We start from the raw sequence: 16,792 nt of genomic DNA, 5'->3' as shown, positions 1-16,792 counted from the left end.
ATAAATAAAATTAAATTAAAAAAATTGTGTTACTCAATTTGGTTGCTATTTTAGAAATATTTAAATAGTTATTAAATATATCTCCTTGAAGTATTTTTCTTTTGGCCAGCAATCCTATGAATAAAGTTACAACTGAAATTCCCTTTGGAAGTATAAAAACAAAAAGGTTTTTAGGAAGACGAAAAGTAAGAAAGTTCAAAGTTTGAACTCTCGGGTATGGTAGAGAATGTACACACAAGGCTGGGATGTAGCTCGGCGGTAGATCATTTACCCTGCTTACATAGGGCTTGGGTTCCTTCCACAGCAAGACTGATAGACAGACAGAGCACACAAAGAGAAAGGGCCTGAGGTAGAGAAAGGGGACTCTGAGCATCAATGGTTAAAGACTAAATTAATAATCATCACCTAGACAGCCCCAAAGGTTTCATTCCCTAGAGCTGTGTAAAGCTTTTCTAGAAATAATATTTTACAAGAACTTCTGTCCTAAGATTTTGTTCAGTTTAGGAAAGACAAAGTTTTGCTTTGTTATGTTGCATGAGGCTAACTGCTTTAGTCTCAACTGAATCTTTGGAGCCTGACAAGGAGTATTACATCCCTAAAGACAGGTCTAACTTAGAAAAGTTTGTCACCGCGGTGAGCAAGTCATGCCTGCTCTCAACTGAAGGCACTGTGACATGGTTTGAAACGGATTTGACAGGCCACCCAGTCGGCACAGTGGCCACACTGTTCATGTCATCTTGAGTCAGGTTTTCCTAAAACCCAGCTGTGTGTGAGTTCAGTGCCTAAGCCACTCTCCCCATCCCTTTAAGGGATCAGCTGCCACTCAGCCGACAGCAAAGTGAGAGAGCCAGGAGCATGGTCTGCACTCCAAGTTTCCTCTCCACTAAGCACCGCTGAAGTCAGTCTTCAAGCGGGAGGCTCCAAACCCCTTCCCAAGTCTCCCAGAACATCACGGCAAAGCCAGGCATTTTCATTCTCTCTCTCTCTCCCCTCCCTACCCTACAACCACACACAGACACAGACACACAGACACACACACACACACACACACACACACACACAGAGTGCCAGTACCATCACAGAGCTGACACCTACCTTCCCAAAGCGTGAAGCTGTGAAAATGTTCCTCGCCTATGAGAAGCAACCAGAGAGGCTTCCCGTCCCAGCCAGCTCTGTTCCCATTAGAGAGCAGCACACCTCATCTGTACGTAAGCCCTGAAATTCTTGCAGAGACCCACCCTCGAAAGTTGCAAGTCAAGATTTCTGACTGAGGGCAGTTAGTCACGTGAGGCAAAGTGACTGGATGGCACAGTCAGGTTCTTCCAGATGGGATGTCGCTTCCTGTTTCACCAACGGGAGAAGCAAAACCCAGAGCCTGATCAGACACTGACTTACAAGTGCATCCATTGCCTCATCGCCTCTGCCTCTGGTGTACAGAGACATTAGTCAGCCGCGGAAAAGGTGGTTTCATTGTTTGCACTGAAGGAAAGGAGCTTAGGCTGCTGGCCACGGAGGAACCTGAAACACTGCCGACAGGTTGCACTCTGCTAGGAGCTGGTTCGACAACTATAGAACACTCCAGTAGCTGCAAATCCTAGCAGAGCTTTCAGACAACTAAACCATCACCACTAACACTACTACCGACTGTCAAACTCTTCCACGGAGGAGTGCCGGACACAGAATATGGTTTCTCTCTCATATTCCAGTGATGGGAGCAAAAGAAAAATATTTAAAGAAAAAATACAGCAACCAAAATAAATAAATAGAAAGAGGAAAGAAAGGAAAGAAGCAGGGAAGGATGAAGGGAGGGGAGGAAAGAGGGGAGGAAGAAAGGAAAGAAGGAAGGGAGGAAGGAGGGAAGAAAGGAAAGAAGGAAGGAAGGAAGGAAGGAAGGAAGGAAGGAAGGAAGGAAGGAAGGAAGGAAGGAAAGAAGAAAGAAAATAGTCTAGCAATGCTTTCTTTTTAAGCAGTCAGATGTAATTCGCCTTGTTTTTGTTTCGGTCTCATAGAGCAATCACCATAGAGAAACAGGAGTCTATTAACAGGGATCAGGACAGTTCTACTATGCCAGAAGTGCACACATGGTAGGGTTTATTTGAGGTGGCTACTGTGGGGGCAAGCTCCACTTTCTCTGGTGGAAGAGGAGCTAGCTCTGGGCTTGCATTGTTATTTAAAGGTGCTCTGACAGGAAGAAAGCTCAACAAGTTGATTCACGTAGCCTGTAAAGCAGCACGGACATCCTAGGTGCTTCTGCAGCACCGCCCCCTCTGCCCGGGATCCCGAGAGCACCTCACCAGCTGCCAACTGGTGAAAGCCTTTCCCTTTTTTCTGTCAGCTGCTTAATGATGAGAAAACTTAAAAAGACCAGAAGTGGAGAAAAAGAGATGCCAGTTTCAAATAAACAGAAACTACAAAGCTTCTTAAATTTTACTACCGGATTTAGCTCACAGAAAGAGAACTGATAGAGCCCTTTCATTCAACACCAGCAATTCTTCCTAGACTTTCTCTGTGCAGACGTTTGCTATTAAAAAGTTAATGAACTTAGCGCATTATTAGGGGTGGATGTGGTTTATGCCTGTAATCCCAGCATATTAAGGGCAGGGGGATCAACAATGTTCAAGGCCAGCCTGAGCTACACAGTGAGTTTCAGGTCAGGCTGGGCTACAGAGTGAGACCGTGTCTCACAAGACCAAAGCAAACAAACATCTTTAGATAGGAGGGCTGAACACCAGGAGGTCACTAGGAGGGTAGATGGTCAATTCAAGTCTTCCTCAACTGTCCTCAGGAGCTGCTGTGGTCTTGCCTGGCTCTCTGGCATGCATGCCTTTCCAGATCTAGTCCAACTTCCCATTGCTCCCTTGCTCATGTTCCTAATTAAAGTATTTTTTCTCATCCCTCACTCTTGCTAATAGCTGTGACCTTCCGTCTAGAGGATCAAGAGCAGCCTGCTCCAGGATACCCCTCTGCCCTTTGTTCTCAGGGAGCAGAAGCAAAATGAATGCTTGGGGCTGCTCTCTGTGCCTCTCTCAAGCTCTCCTAGCCAGCAGTCCTGCTGTGCTTAGACCTGTATTTCCAGACCAGCTGCCCTGCCTAACTTCTTCCCATTAGATCAGGGAGCCTCAAGCGGCAGGCCTTCCAGCTCTTCTATTTCCGAGGCTGAGAACAGTGCCCAGCTGGTCAAATACCCAGGAGTAGCCACGCCACACTCATCTTCACACCAGGGATATCTGGGGGACGACAATTTTCCTAAATATTTTTCTGGATCCTCCCCCCAGTTAAACAAACCAAAAGAGAATCACAGTTTTTGTCTCTTCTATAATAAAATTCACATTATCTCCTAATGAAATATAATGCTCACATCAAGCAGAAATTATTTCACATGCTCCAGTACATCCTATATAATGAAAATAATCTTACTAGTGCTATTGACTTTGGGAGTGGTGCTTGGGATTGAACCCAGGGACTTGCATATGCTAAATATGTTGTCTACCAGAGTCCCAGGCCCAGCACCAACTCCTGCCTCTTTTGAGTCACCATCAAGGAGCAGTCCTGTCTTCCGCAGGAACACATTGCACACTTCACACTAGAGAGAGGAGACAAGAGGACCAAGAGGATTTGACCTCTCTGGGGCTGAAGATCTAAGTGTCAGGGTCCTTGCTGTGCAACTCCTCCTGAAAGATGCCCTCACGGCTCAGGGGGAGTGTGGTATGGTGTGGGATTCCCCTCTGTATTCTGTGAATATGGCTAATTGTCATTGGTTAATAACAAAGCTATTTCGATCAATGGCTTAGCAGAGTAAAGCCAGGCAGGAAATCAGAACAGAGATAGAGAAAGAGAGAGAGTAGGCGGAGTCAAAGAGATGCCATGTAGCTGCCGAAGGAGACAGATGCCGGACCCTTACCAGTAGGCCACAGCCTCGTGGCAATACGCAGATTAATAGAAATGTGTTCATTTAAGATGCAAGAGTTAGTTAATAAGAAGCCCGAGCTAACAAACCAAGCGATGTTGTAATTGATATAGTTTCTGTGTGATTATTGGGGTCTCGGCAGCCAGAAAATGAACGAACAGACTCTGCTTTACAGGGGTGCAAAAAGGAATGGGAGCCTCTAAAAGTATCTCATGGGAATTCCTTTCTTTATTTAATTTCCCACTTGTGCCCTACTATAGTGTATTCAGTGGTTAGTTGACTGTTAATAGAAGAGAGAACCTCCAAACAAAGACAGACAGAACAAGGTGCCCATGGGGGAACTGTGACTTAAGTGATGCTCAACTCTCTCATTTTATGAGTGAACTTTAAGAGTGGAGCCATTAAATCCAGGTTCTATTTTGAATTTTCAGTAACAGATATTAAGTCATTAAGTCAAGGAGAATATTAATGATTTTAGAGCACACTTTAGAGGCAGCTATCATACCTCTGACAAATGAAATGTAAACAATGAAGCAGGGTTCTAGTGGGTCAATTTTACAGGAGCAAAAGAGACATTACAAAACTGCCTAGTTCTTATACAGAGAACAAGCCAATGGTCAAATGGCAACTTAGTTACTCCTGTGATAAGTACCTATCTAGTCCATTTACATAGTGAAGTAGGGAACGAAATAGGCCAACCAGAGGCAAACCCAGTTAAGTTTCTGGCAGGCCACTTGTGAACTCTGAAGAGCAGGATACAGATGGACTCTGGGATCCAGCAGGAAGAGGACAAGAAAATGCACCAAAGGCTCTGTGCAGGAGCAAAGAGCAACAGCTTCAGGAGTGAGCGCAGGAGAAAGCAGAGGAGAATATGCCAGGTAGAAGGCATCCTTGTTTCCCTGCCAAGACGCTCCACGGAGGCAGCTTTCACCATGCTCTTAATCTAACTGGGCACATGCTCTCAGCTGTCACCATCAACAAACTTGATCTTCATACAATGTTTAATCTTGTCGTGTTTTCACACTTTTCAAATGCTAAGGTTTGTGCATAGACAAGACTTTAAATCAAAATGACAGGAGCCCCTGTATCCTGCAGTGCACACATGTGTGTGGCTCCTGCAAGACACGATGAAATGAACACTCTTACCATTAAGATTTAAAAATATTTTTTACTCTCTCTCTCTCTCTCTCTCTCTCTCTCTCTCTCTCTCTCTCTCTCTCTCTCTCTCTCTCTCTCTCTCTCTCTCTCTCTCTCTGTGTGTGTGTGTGTGTGTGTGTGCCATGATTTATGTGTGCAAATCAGAAGACAACAAGCACAAGTCAGTTATTTTTCCTTTCTACCACGTGGGTCCAGGGACAAAGCTCAGGCCATCAAGATTGCTGGCAAGCACTTTTCCTCACTGAAGCATCTCACCTGACCACAGGATTTCCTAAATGACATGCTTAGACACTCAAACCCTTGGATCAACATCTACACCAAAGAATAGAAAGGTTACATGGTATTGGCACAGACCAGTCACCTCTCCCATCATGACTCACACAAATCCTCAAGCAGAGTACAGGATTACAAAACCTGAATTTTGTCTTTCTCTTCCCACTGTACCCTGTTCCAGCACTTTCCTGGCCTGGTGGTGGAAGGCTCCCTAGCATATAATCCAAGAGGTCACTCTTTGAGGCACATTACCTACAGTCAATGAGCCCCAGGAGAGAAGGCTCTAACTCACTCATCCTCCCTAGAGCACCCTCCCCGTCCCTCAGTCCCTCAGCACAAAGCCCACCCACAATCCTGCACTATTTCCCCCTAAGTTACCTAGCCCCATCTAACTTACCCTCTTCCCAGTTTATTCGTATACTCCCCATGTAAACTCTAGGAGGGCTGGGATTTCTGGCTGGCCTGCCTATGGCTGAATTCCTGGGGAGGGAGGAATAAGAGCTATTCCTGGCGGCCCTAGAGTGCACGTCAACAGAGTAGTGTATGTGTCTGGGTATTTCCATTCTACCCCTTCCTCTCTACCACAAAGGTATTTGCTCTTTCAAAGGTAGCCACGGGACTCTTTCAAAACCTGAAGAGAGTATTGCACATCGTGAAGAGGGCCAGTTCTGCTGTCGGTTTCTTAGGAGGTGGGGAGATTTTATCCTCAAAGAATTAAATCTATCACATACTGAGGACTTGAGAGAAATGATTTTTAGCATTGCTCTTCACATCCTCCTGTATACAGCCTGTCAATACGAGCATCTCTTAAAGGCCAGTGTTTGGCCAGATGGTCACAGTCACTTGTGCACTCGTGTGTGGCCATCATGACTGAAGAAGACATGGTTTAATTAGGTTCCTCTAGAAAATTTTGGCTGCTAAGGCCCACTTGATACAAAAAAAAGTCTTATTTTTATTAAGTGTGTGACTGAAGATGAACCACTTAGTTCCTCATACATTCATGTTTCCCAACAGGAAGCCAGTATCAACAGCAGCAGCACCAGTGCTGTGAAACAGCAGTCAGTCTATGTAAAATAAGCTCCCAAACAGTACTGTATGAATGGAAGCTGTGATTATAGCTATCATAATGACTGGTACTCTTAATTTATAGCCTTTTAGTCTTATGTTATTTTGTAACAGGTTTTAGTTTGTGCATCAAGAATTAGTTTATCCAGTTAAATCTTGAGTGTGAGAACTGTGTAAAGTCTCCATGTTGCAACCACTTCTGGTCTTTGAATGTCACATTCACTAGCTAACTCCCTTGGCTAATAGTTATTAGGTTCATACTATGTGCCAGACACATCATCTGTTTTGAAGGAGTTATAGATCTCAAGAATAAAAATAGAGTATGACTACCAAACTAGACAGACACACAGTTCCATAGATGAGCAAAAACATTCACAGTTATTTTATACAGAGGTGTGGAAGAAAATGTTCATATGTATTTGTGGGGTGCATATATTTTTATGCTCCAACACAGCTGTGAAGATGGACTCTCCCAACATTTGTCACCTTCAAATCCCAACTGAAAAGCATGCTTTATGAGCCATGGACTTTAAATAAAGAACTAGGACTATATAATATGGAATCAAGAAACAGATGGAAGAGGGCAGATAAGTTTCACCGCCTCAAATAACTAATTCCATGACTATCTCAGTATGAAGATGGAACTGGTTAGGGTGAGCATCTGTGGTCTTTCTCCCTGACTTGTGCTGAATCATCCCAGGAAATGTTCCTTGTGCTTTGGATGGACTCACGAGAATTGCATAAGCACTAGCCAGTAGGTGAAATGGGTGCTAAGCAAAGATTAGTGCTCGAGTAAATATTTTTGGATACTCAGTGCCATGTCATGGGTGAACAAGATGAAGAAACAAAATACATTGTATTCATTGTATTTGCTGACCCATTTTCATGCAGCACAATGTACAGGAGGCCTTTAATACAGACAGAGATCAACGCAATGACTTTGACCTTGAGGAGATATGATCGATCTCCTCCCTCATCTTCTCATTCTACTTTACTTCCTATCTAGTGTCCTATTATGCCACCTACGCGCACCCACACCCCGTACACACACAAACCAAAAACAACTTGCTTGAGAAACCAAAGATCCCTTAGAACAGATACGTCTCTCTAGCCTATGGATTCTCTAATGAGAAAAAAAAAAACAAACAAGAGCCTATGAAAAACACAAATAACATCATGTGTCATGATTAAAGCCATCCAGGATCTATTCCCAAGAACATGGCACCAGTATCTGTTGACTTCTCACAAAGGCTGTGGTTATCCCAGAGGCCCCAAGAGAGCTTCAGATTCAGCTTGAGGACAGGGGCTGTTCAGTGCCCTTCTCTCACTTTTTGATGATCTCCAAACTTTCAGGGGAGAGATCTCATTCGAACCTTTTCCCTCATTGGGCACGCTATAGCTTTTATATTATATGATATTATATATTATATTATATAATATATGATATTATATTATATTATATATATATATATATAGTGACCTGAACATTCTAAGGTGAGTGGAAGTGATGCTGAGGTAGATTCCAATACACAAAGTTGTTCCATCGTAAAGCTGCCCACACTTAAAAACCAGCTTCTAGCAAATTGCTTACTGCTGTAGAAGTTAGGCATCTCTTTTTCTCTTTCTTTCTTTCTCTCTTCCTTCTTATTCATCCATCTTCTATCTGTCTATCTAGCATCTAATATCTATTGCCTATTTCTAGCCATATCTATCTATCATCTATTTATTGCCTCTGTGTCTATCTATCTATGTATCTATCTATGTATGTATGTATCTATTTATCTTTCTTTCTATCCATCCATCTATCATCCATCTATCTATCTATCTATCTATCTATCTATCTATCTATCTATCTATCTATCTATCTCTCTATGGTGCTGGGGTGAGAACCCAGACTCTTGCACATGCTGGAATATGCTCTATCACTGAACTATATCCCAGCCCCAAAGTTACTGATTCTCTATGTCAGTTGCATTAAATCTAAACTTCTAGGATTGCTTACTTCTTACCACTTTATGTGATTTCCACCTTATTCCCTATGAAATACCAATACTAATCTCCCCTTTAGTTGATTCAGGGGCAGTACTCACTCTGACCTGGAATATCTCCCATAAGGGGTCCTTATCCAAGACCCTACCACTGTTCTTCTAGGACAGTGTCTCTTGAATCACCTCTCCCTTCCTTGACTATGTTTTACCATAGACACAATGCATTTTATATCATCCTGAGTACTACAGCATGAAATACTGTTGTAACACAACTCGATCAGAGGGGATGTGTGTGCATAAATATGTAGGCATGTGCCCTGTCTCTACCAGGCTGTCATTACTGAACTCAAGAAGTCTCCCCCAAGAAATATTACAGGATTTGTAAGAAACCCTCGGCATATATCAAGAGTATGAAAACAGACTTCTACCTAAGACAGCGTCATCTGTTATTTTATTTCATGGTAACCCATACATTCCTCCCCTGTTTGAAGCTTTATATTCTCCTTTTTCCACTTCCTCTTCTCAGTATATTTTCATTCTTTTGAGAACTGTTTATTGAATGCTTCCCGTGTGTGAAAGCAGGCAAACCCTACAGACCATACATTTAAAGTCCCTGCTTTCTACCTGCTTCGAGCTACAGCTTTGCCTGTGCCAATGAAAGGCAGTTGAGTTTCTTAAATGGAATTGCCTTGTTGAGCCTATCAACAGGCCAAGTGAAAGCCTTGGAAGGAGCTAAAGTATAGGAACAGAACTCTACATACCAAGTTGATTATGAGGGCTTCCTTATTGCCTTTTATGAAGACCTTAAGTAAGGAAATCTGTCCCATGAGACTGGTTTTGACAAAGAACTGATATTATCTCACCTGTTTCCCTCTGAGCAGTGATAGAAAGTGTTCTGTGGAATAGCATGCTATAGCTTCACTTATCTTTTTTGAGATGGATGATTCTCAGCTTCCATGATATAATGTTGCCAAATGATAGCTCTTCATAAAAGAAACCAGATGCAAAAACAAAGTTTATGGAAAGTGAATGTTCCTAAATTAGTTCAATAAATTAGAATATTTGCTCATTTATACACTTATTGCACTCCTGCCACAACAGTTATGATATTAGTAAAAAGGGAAATATAAAATAGTTTGTATGTTAAATTGTCTGTAAGACCCTTGCACATCACAAGATATTACACCACAAGATACTAGCCATCAATGAATAAAGTTCACATTGAACAGAGAATAAGTAAATACACTAGAAAATTATCTTCTAGAAATATGGTACAAAGCGTTAGTTATTTAAAATCCTTAACATCAAAATTGATCGATGAGTCCATTAGTAAATAAAAATATAGTATATGAAAACAACTGGAGCCAAAGCCTTAAGTACATTAAACTTTAGTAAAAATTAGAGCCATCTTTCATTCACACTGATGGGAATCAGACACTCAGAAGGGACACACAGAAAGATGGTGAGTTCAGTGAGTCTAAGGGTAGCTTGGGTTGCCTGCTAAGGCTTTGTTTCAAAAATAAAATGAAACAAAACAACAAACTGAAATAAAGGGGGTGCAGGCGGGGTTGTCAATAGTAGAGTTCTTGCCTAATATGTGTAGGCCCCGCCCCTGAATTCAATTCTTAGCCTCAAAGCAAACCGACCAAAAATTAGACTGTCACTAGTGAAATCCCTTTAGCCTCAAAGCGTCCAGTGAAAGTAATAACTGGAAAGCAAAATTCTTGGAGTACTGAATGTCTTCACTGGGTTTCAGTGGAGACAAAACAGAGCAAAGAGGCTGTGTGGCCACACATGGCAACAAAAGAGGCAGTGTGCAGGTCATGCATACTTCCATGGTAACAAAGATGGCTCACAGCTTCTGGAGTTGCCAACCAGCTCAGTGACTCACACACTCAAGCAGTTCTGCCATTCATTCCTCACACATCCGAAATGGTCTGTACTGATGGTAATGGGTCAGATAACCAAAACCGTGCATGCCAACGCTATGAAGTGTCAGTATAAAGCCTGGAGTCAGCTGGAGACAAAACACTCGACCTCAGTTTCAATCAAGTAAACAAGGAAGAGGATTACTACTGTAGAGGTACTTTCTGCATGTGTAATGGATTTATTCTGGTCAAAACAAATGGCTTAATGCTGAATGCCTTAATTTCTTCAAAAAAGGTTTAAAGCTATTAAGTTTACCCACTGTTGATGAGAGGTGATTTATAGGGGATTATTTACCATCTCTCCAATTTTATAAACCAACTAGACTTTTCCTCACTGATTCCAGTTGAGTTTAAAACATTTTGTTTTCTTTCTCTTTGGGGGATAGAGAGGATGGGGCCCTGGGGATCGTATCTGGGGCTTCCCCCAGCCACACCTCCCATTCGCAAGCCATTTTCCATTTTCTGAAAAGGTGAAAGAAAGAAGTGGGTAAACAGCAAGTCTGGGGATGATTTAGGCCTCTGCACTGGGACTGCAAGCAAACAGGCACAATGTCTCCTTTATCTCAAAGGTCCCAGCACCTAGAATTGCAGTATGTCCTAGGAACATCCCGGGTCTTGATGCATTTTGAATGAAGGGTATGTGTAGTGGTGTGTGAACCTGTGGCGTAGGGAGGCTGAAGCGAGGAAATCAAAGCGCACCGAAAAGAGGCTTCGGGGCTGGAAAAGGCCATTGGTGCCATGGAAATTCATGTAAAGTCTAAATTCAGTCCACCTCAGTCAGTGTCAGGGCTTCCCACTAAATTCCACTTTTTTTAAGCAATCAGAAGAAATCTGGGTTAGATCTGCTAACCTAGATGACGACACAACTCAGTAACATTTCATGTCACAAGAATCACAGCAGGTGCAGCCAAAAATACAAATCCCCAGGCACAATAGCCTGAGACGTCCCAAGGACTTTCACGAGGTTGCATGCACAGTGGCTACAGAGAGAGCAGGAAGGCAGGCTATACTGTCCATGCCCCTACTTGGGGCTGCGAACTGAACCCCAGCTCCCTCTGTGCAGCCACAAGGGCTTTTAGTCTTAGAGTGTATGTGTTGCCTGCGTAATTTAGTTTGCGACGGGCTGGGGCACAGCTTCTAGCTGTTTAGAGAACAGGGGCCCTGGCCAACATGGACACACAGAGCCCAGACATTTAGGGGACAGAGACCCTGTGTGGTGTGTGTGGTCCCAGTAATTCCTGAGCCTCTAAGGAATAAATACACAATGTTGGCTTGTGCGAGGACAGGAATCTGCCTAATCACCACGGACCCAAGGTCATCTGGGCCTTTTTAAGGACAGGAATCCTGCTTTGGCCTGTGCGGGTTGGGGGTCTGAAAGCTGCCTGGCCAGCATAGGCCCCAAAGACTTCCGGTCCTCTAGGGAACATGGACCAAACCCTGGCCCGGCCCGGTATGGGACATGGGAAGCATCAGCCCTAGTGTGGGTCTGAGCTGCACAAATACAAGTAGGAGGGCCCGTGGGTGGCCCGTGGGAACATCTCACCTGCTCTAAACCCCTCGGCCTCTTCACCTCTCTCCTGGGCCCTGAGAAGATGCGACTTGAAAGCCGCGAGGCAGGCTGTGCAGCGGTGCATTCTGGGAAGGCCACTGAGCCCTCGGCTTGGAAGGGAAGTGTCTGCACCGAGTTTAAAGAGGAATAGCTTGATTTATGGGTTCATCCCAATGAGAACTTGATAGGCTGACAGAGGCGTCATGAGTGAAAGCTCTTGCTCAAGCTACCTGTGGAGGAAGGGAAGCAGCTGGGTTTAACGCAGTGCCGCTAAGTAACCTATTAGAGGGCAAATAACACTGTCAGTGGTCTAGACCTCTGGCAAGCTGGTGAGGAGAGGAAGGGAAGACCTTCTAGAATAATGCCATAAGCCATCTGTGTGCTCTCTTACCTGACAAACCCGAATTGCAAGGTTGAATTAACAGATTTGGGGGTAAATAGAAACGGCTGCCGCAAAGGAGAGAGTTTTATTTTCCACAATATTTGGTTAAAATGAAAATCCCAAGCTATTTATTCAAGAGATAGAAAGTATAAGGGGAAGTCAGGGTTAGAACATCTAAATTCTGACTTCACTAACTTTAGACTGTGCTGACCTCCAGCTTCATAATGTCCTTTTAAAATGACGACTTCCTCAGTAAAATGACAGCAACTAGCTTTTGTAGGTTGGGAGGGTTAAATGAGATAATGGTTAGAAAGCCTTAAGAATATTATTTAATATTTGGTGCCGGGCGGTGGTGGCACACGATTTTAATTCCAGCACTCGGGAGGCAGAGGCAGGTGGATCTGTGTTCTAGGCCAGTCTGATCTATAAGAGCTAGTTCCAGGACAAACACCAAAGCTACACAGAGAAATCCTAACAACAACAACAAAAAAGAATATTTGGTGAAATTGTGCACTCAGGAGACAGTTACTTTAGAGATTATGAGTATATAAAACATATCTGCTTTCTGCTATGTTAATAAGCAGCCGAATTATGAAGTCTTGTTAAATCTCATCTTAAGTTTGCCATGGAGGAGATAAAAAGATAAGAAGCTGGATAACTGGACAGACGTGTCTGAAAAGAAATTATAAGGAAGTAGAAAAATCATGGATTTAAAACCTGCTGGGCTGGTGGGTGCAGAGCAGTTGGTAGGGTGCTTGTCTAGGGGGCATGAAGTCCGGGGTTCCAGCCTCAACACCCCATCAAATGGGCTGTGGCAGCGCATGCCAGGAACCCCAGTACTTGGTCGATAGAAGTGGGAGGATCAGAAAATTTAAAGTCACCACGTGTACATAGTGAGTTCAAGGTCAGCCTGGGCTAGGAAAGACGCGTCTCAAAAAAAAAAAAAAAACAAAAATGCAAGATTAACCTGCTCAGGAGGGGACAAAAGGTAGAGCGCGGAGATCAATGACAATGGGTTGGCACTGAAGATGAAACTAGGATGAGGGTGTGGAGCTGAGACAGCCTCCCCAAACCCAGGAGGGAGACCAACGATGAAGGTGAGTTTTAAAGGTTGGGGTTAAAAAGCAGAAACAATCTACAAACAATAACTGGATTTTTACCTCACTCCAGCCAGACCAACTCTAAGCAATGAAACAAAAAATACTGCTGAGAGGGTAAAAGCGTTGACGAACAATCTCTGGCATGACATATATACTGCTTGGCATGCTATGTAGTGGTTCTCAACCTGTGGGTCATGACCCCTTTGGGTCAAACAACCCTTTCACAGGGGTAGCATAACAGACATCCTGTCTATCAGATATTTACATCGCAATTTATAACTAGAGAAATGACAGTTATGAAGGAGCAATGGAATCATTTTACAGTTGGGGTCACAACAACATGAGGAACTGTGTTAAAGGGTTGTAGCGTTAGGAAGGTTGAGAACCACTGATGAAAGGGATGAGCTCTCAAAAGAGAATCTGGTCTAGATATAACCTCAGGACAATCTGAATTTCAGGGACAAGAAACTAGGAAGCAGAAATGCTCAGTAAATTTAAAATGCCCACAAGAAGCTGGCCTCGATCTTTTTAAAGATAGTAAAGTCCGGAAACAATGCAGCAAAATGGCAGCTGCTAGAGAAAGCAAAACAAAACAAAACAAAAAAACCCCACAAAACTAATCCCAGGCTTGGGAAGATGGCACAGTGTGTAAGCAGGAGGGTGCCAGCTCAGATCCCCAGCACCCACATAAAGACAGACAGGCACACACCTGTCATCTCAACACTGGAGAGGAAAAGCAGGAGGGTTCTGTTTGCTCAAAAATTAGGGAGGAAAGTGATAGAGGAAGACATCTGACATCAAATTCTGGCTTTCACTTGTGAACACATCTAACTATGTACACACACACACATACACACAGAGTCTTCAGACAACTTTGTCACTGAGAAAAACAAAATAAATGACAAACGAAACATACATTCAGATGTAGAAAAGCTCAGGAAACCTATTTTTTTTTCCTGGGAAAGCAGGTAGGGAATACTGGGAGGGAATACTATCAAGAGAAAAGTCAAAATAAGATTAGCTCTATGGACATTTTATGAGTTAAGATTACATAGTCTAACCATAATAATAACAAAAATGTTTTTAAAAACCCATAAATAAAAAATGGAATTTAAATATGTATACTATAAACATTTGTAGAAATAGCCATTTGGTCATGAATTCTGATGAAAGTACAAGCAAAAGAAGAAAGGTAGAAAGGTGGATATTACTAAATGCTGCAGACAAGGAGGTCTATGTCTTCAGCCTTTGCCTGCTTCTGCAACTGGGACTCATGGAAGGTTGTGCAATGGAATGAGAGATTAGTGAAAACTCTTGACAGTAACAAAAGGTTTCTGAATGGGCACGGGGCGGAAAAGAGTCCAAAAGAAATGAATCCAAGATGTCTCTGGCAGCACACGCCTGTGTTGCAGCGTGAGACTCCACCGTGGCCTTGTGCTGAATACACAACATGTCCTTTGCACAGAAATGCATGCTCACCCACCCCACAGCACTAGTGATCTCTACTGCAAACACCTTGGTTCAGACTCAAAATCGTGTGCTATAGATTACACTGTCTTAACTATATGTGCTAAAATTTCTACTGTTCTGGAATCATAATGGTTTAATTACAGAAAACAAATACTTTTTAAATATTTTCCTATCATTTCTTAGTTAGCATAATTTTGAATTGCATTGTGTTGGAATGTTTAATTTCCAAAATTGCTGTCTGTATTGCTAACCTTTCTTTTAAAAGATGCTAAATGAGCTTTGGCTTTGGTTTGATCCTGAAATGGGTCTACTATTTTTGTTCTGTGAGTTTATATGAGATGGCATTCTCAGCACTGATGATGATATAAACAAAACATTGATCAACACAAACTGTTGAAGCTGCTGTGCATTCTGAAGTCTTATGCAGCCAAGATTTATTATATATATAGCTATATATAATATATATATATATATAGCTACTGCATGTGTGCAGGTATACGCATGCATGCATGCGAGCAGAGAGAACAGAGGTTGGTGCTGGGTGACTTTCTCAGTCATTCTCCAATATCTTTCTAGAGCCAGGGGACCAGGGTCTGTCACTGAACCTGAAGGTCCCGGGTTTGGCAAGACTGTCTGGTCCGTAAGTCCCTGGGGCCCACCCTTCTTCACCTGCTCAGCTTTGGGATTACAGCCATGTGTTACCATGCCTGGCTTTTCCATGGGTGCTTAGGCCAGGACTGGGGCACTCATGCTGCATGACCAACACTTTACTAACTGAGCCATTGCCCCAGCCCCAGGTAGTTATTTATACTGAAATATGCACAGTCATCTCATTTATATCTGTCTGCTATAGATGGTAAAACACATACACAGCAAAGAATTCTTTCAAAGTAAGCTTATGCTTTGTTATCAGCGAGTATGTGATCTGTATACCTATTTTATATAGCTAGATATTCAGAATCACATAAACATTTCTTGGGTGAAAGAGGGCTATGAGTAAGAAAGAGCCTAAGAAGTCTGAGGACCCTTGGACTATGAGAAAGAATGTTAAGCTCCATTTGTTGTTGTTTGTGACCTGGGGATTGAACTCAGGTTTTGCGCAGTCTAGTAAGTATTCTACCACTGAGATGCCCCATCTGTCTCAAGCACGGTTTGACTGTTTGCTTGGAAAAAGCATAGAAAAGTAATAATTTATACAGATCAAAATGGTTAAATATATTTTCCAGATAACTGTCTCGAGTCAGCTTCCACAGCTCCTTGGGTGTAAAAGTGGAGGGAGTGGTGACGAACAAGAAGCTCACGCTCTGCCTTCATTCCAGCAAGGAGGTGAGCCTTGGAGCAAGTGTCACTTAGGGTACTCCACAGCAGCGCAGATTTGAAAAATGCTTCATTTTGTCCTTTTCCTCTCCGGGGAGCAAGTGTGAAATTCACAACAAGAAAAAAATTAACAGTTTAAACATAGGTAAAGATAGAAAATAATTCAATGAAATTTTTCGATTGTGCTTATAATATACAATGGGCTAATTATATAAAATGAGTTTTTCAGCTATTTCTTCTAAATGATCAGACCAAAGAAATCATATCAAGACACTGAGCCTGAAGGTGATATGCAAGGGACGTAGTTCAGTGTTAGAGTACTTGCTTAGCATGCCTAGGGCCAGAGGTTCCATCTCTAGTGCTATAAATTCATTAAATGGACAACTGGGATGTAACGTACTACAGAATCTCAAAGCCTTGTCCTGGATTATCTCAACGCCTTCTCTAGATACCATGGTGTTGTGTCCCCCCACCCCAAGCCCGAAGATGACTCACAACCCAAGCTATATAGCCTGTATCCATCTATTACATTAGGCTGGGTTTCCAGCACCACCTGCTTTTGCATGTCACTATTTCCAATGGCATGCTGGGGCACTTACGAAGCCAGCCTCCCACAGTAGGTGTGTCACCCGGCTCATTTGTAACAACTGTGATG

At 42.9% G+C, this 16,792-nt stretch overlaps 1 protein-coding gene across 1 annotated transcript in view; it reads right to left on the bottom strand.

Moving 5' to 3' along the window:
- The window catches only part of Cers3 (ceramide synthase 3), a 92,999-nt gene extending 91,839 nt beyond the window's left edge, over positions 1 to 1,160 (bottom strand). Inside the window, exon 1 of the mRNA XM_050149175.1 lies at positions 1,096 to 1,160. The gene's annotated coding sequence lies outside the window, so the exon portion shown is untranslated. The remainder of the gene's footprint in view (positions 1 to 1,095) is intronic.
- Between the last annotated feature and the right edge of the window lie 15,632 nt (positions 1,161 to 16,792).

This window comes from Alexandromys fortis, unplaced genomic scaffold, assembly GCF_014885135.2.
Source record: "Alexandromys fortis isolate MF-2015 unplaced genomic scaffold, M_Fortis_MF-2015_v1.1 scaffold_67, whole genome shotgun sequence".
NCBI classification, from domain to species: domain Eukaryota; kingdom Metazoa; phylum Chordata; class Mammalia; order Rodentia; family Cricetidae; genus Alexandromys; species Alexandromys fortis.
Note: the sequence above shows the minus strand (reverse complement) of the source record. Positions and strands in the feature narration are given on the sequence as shown.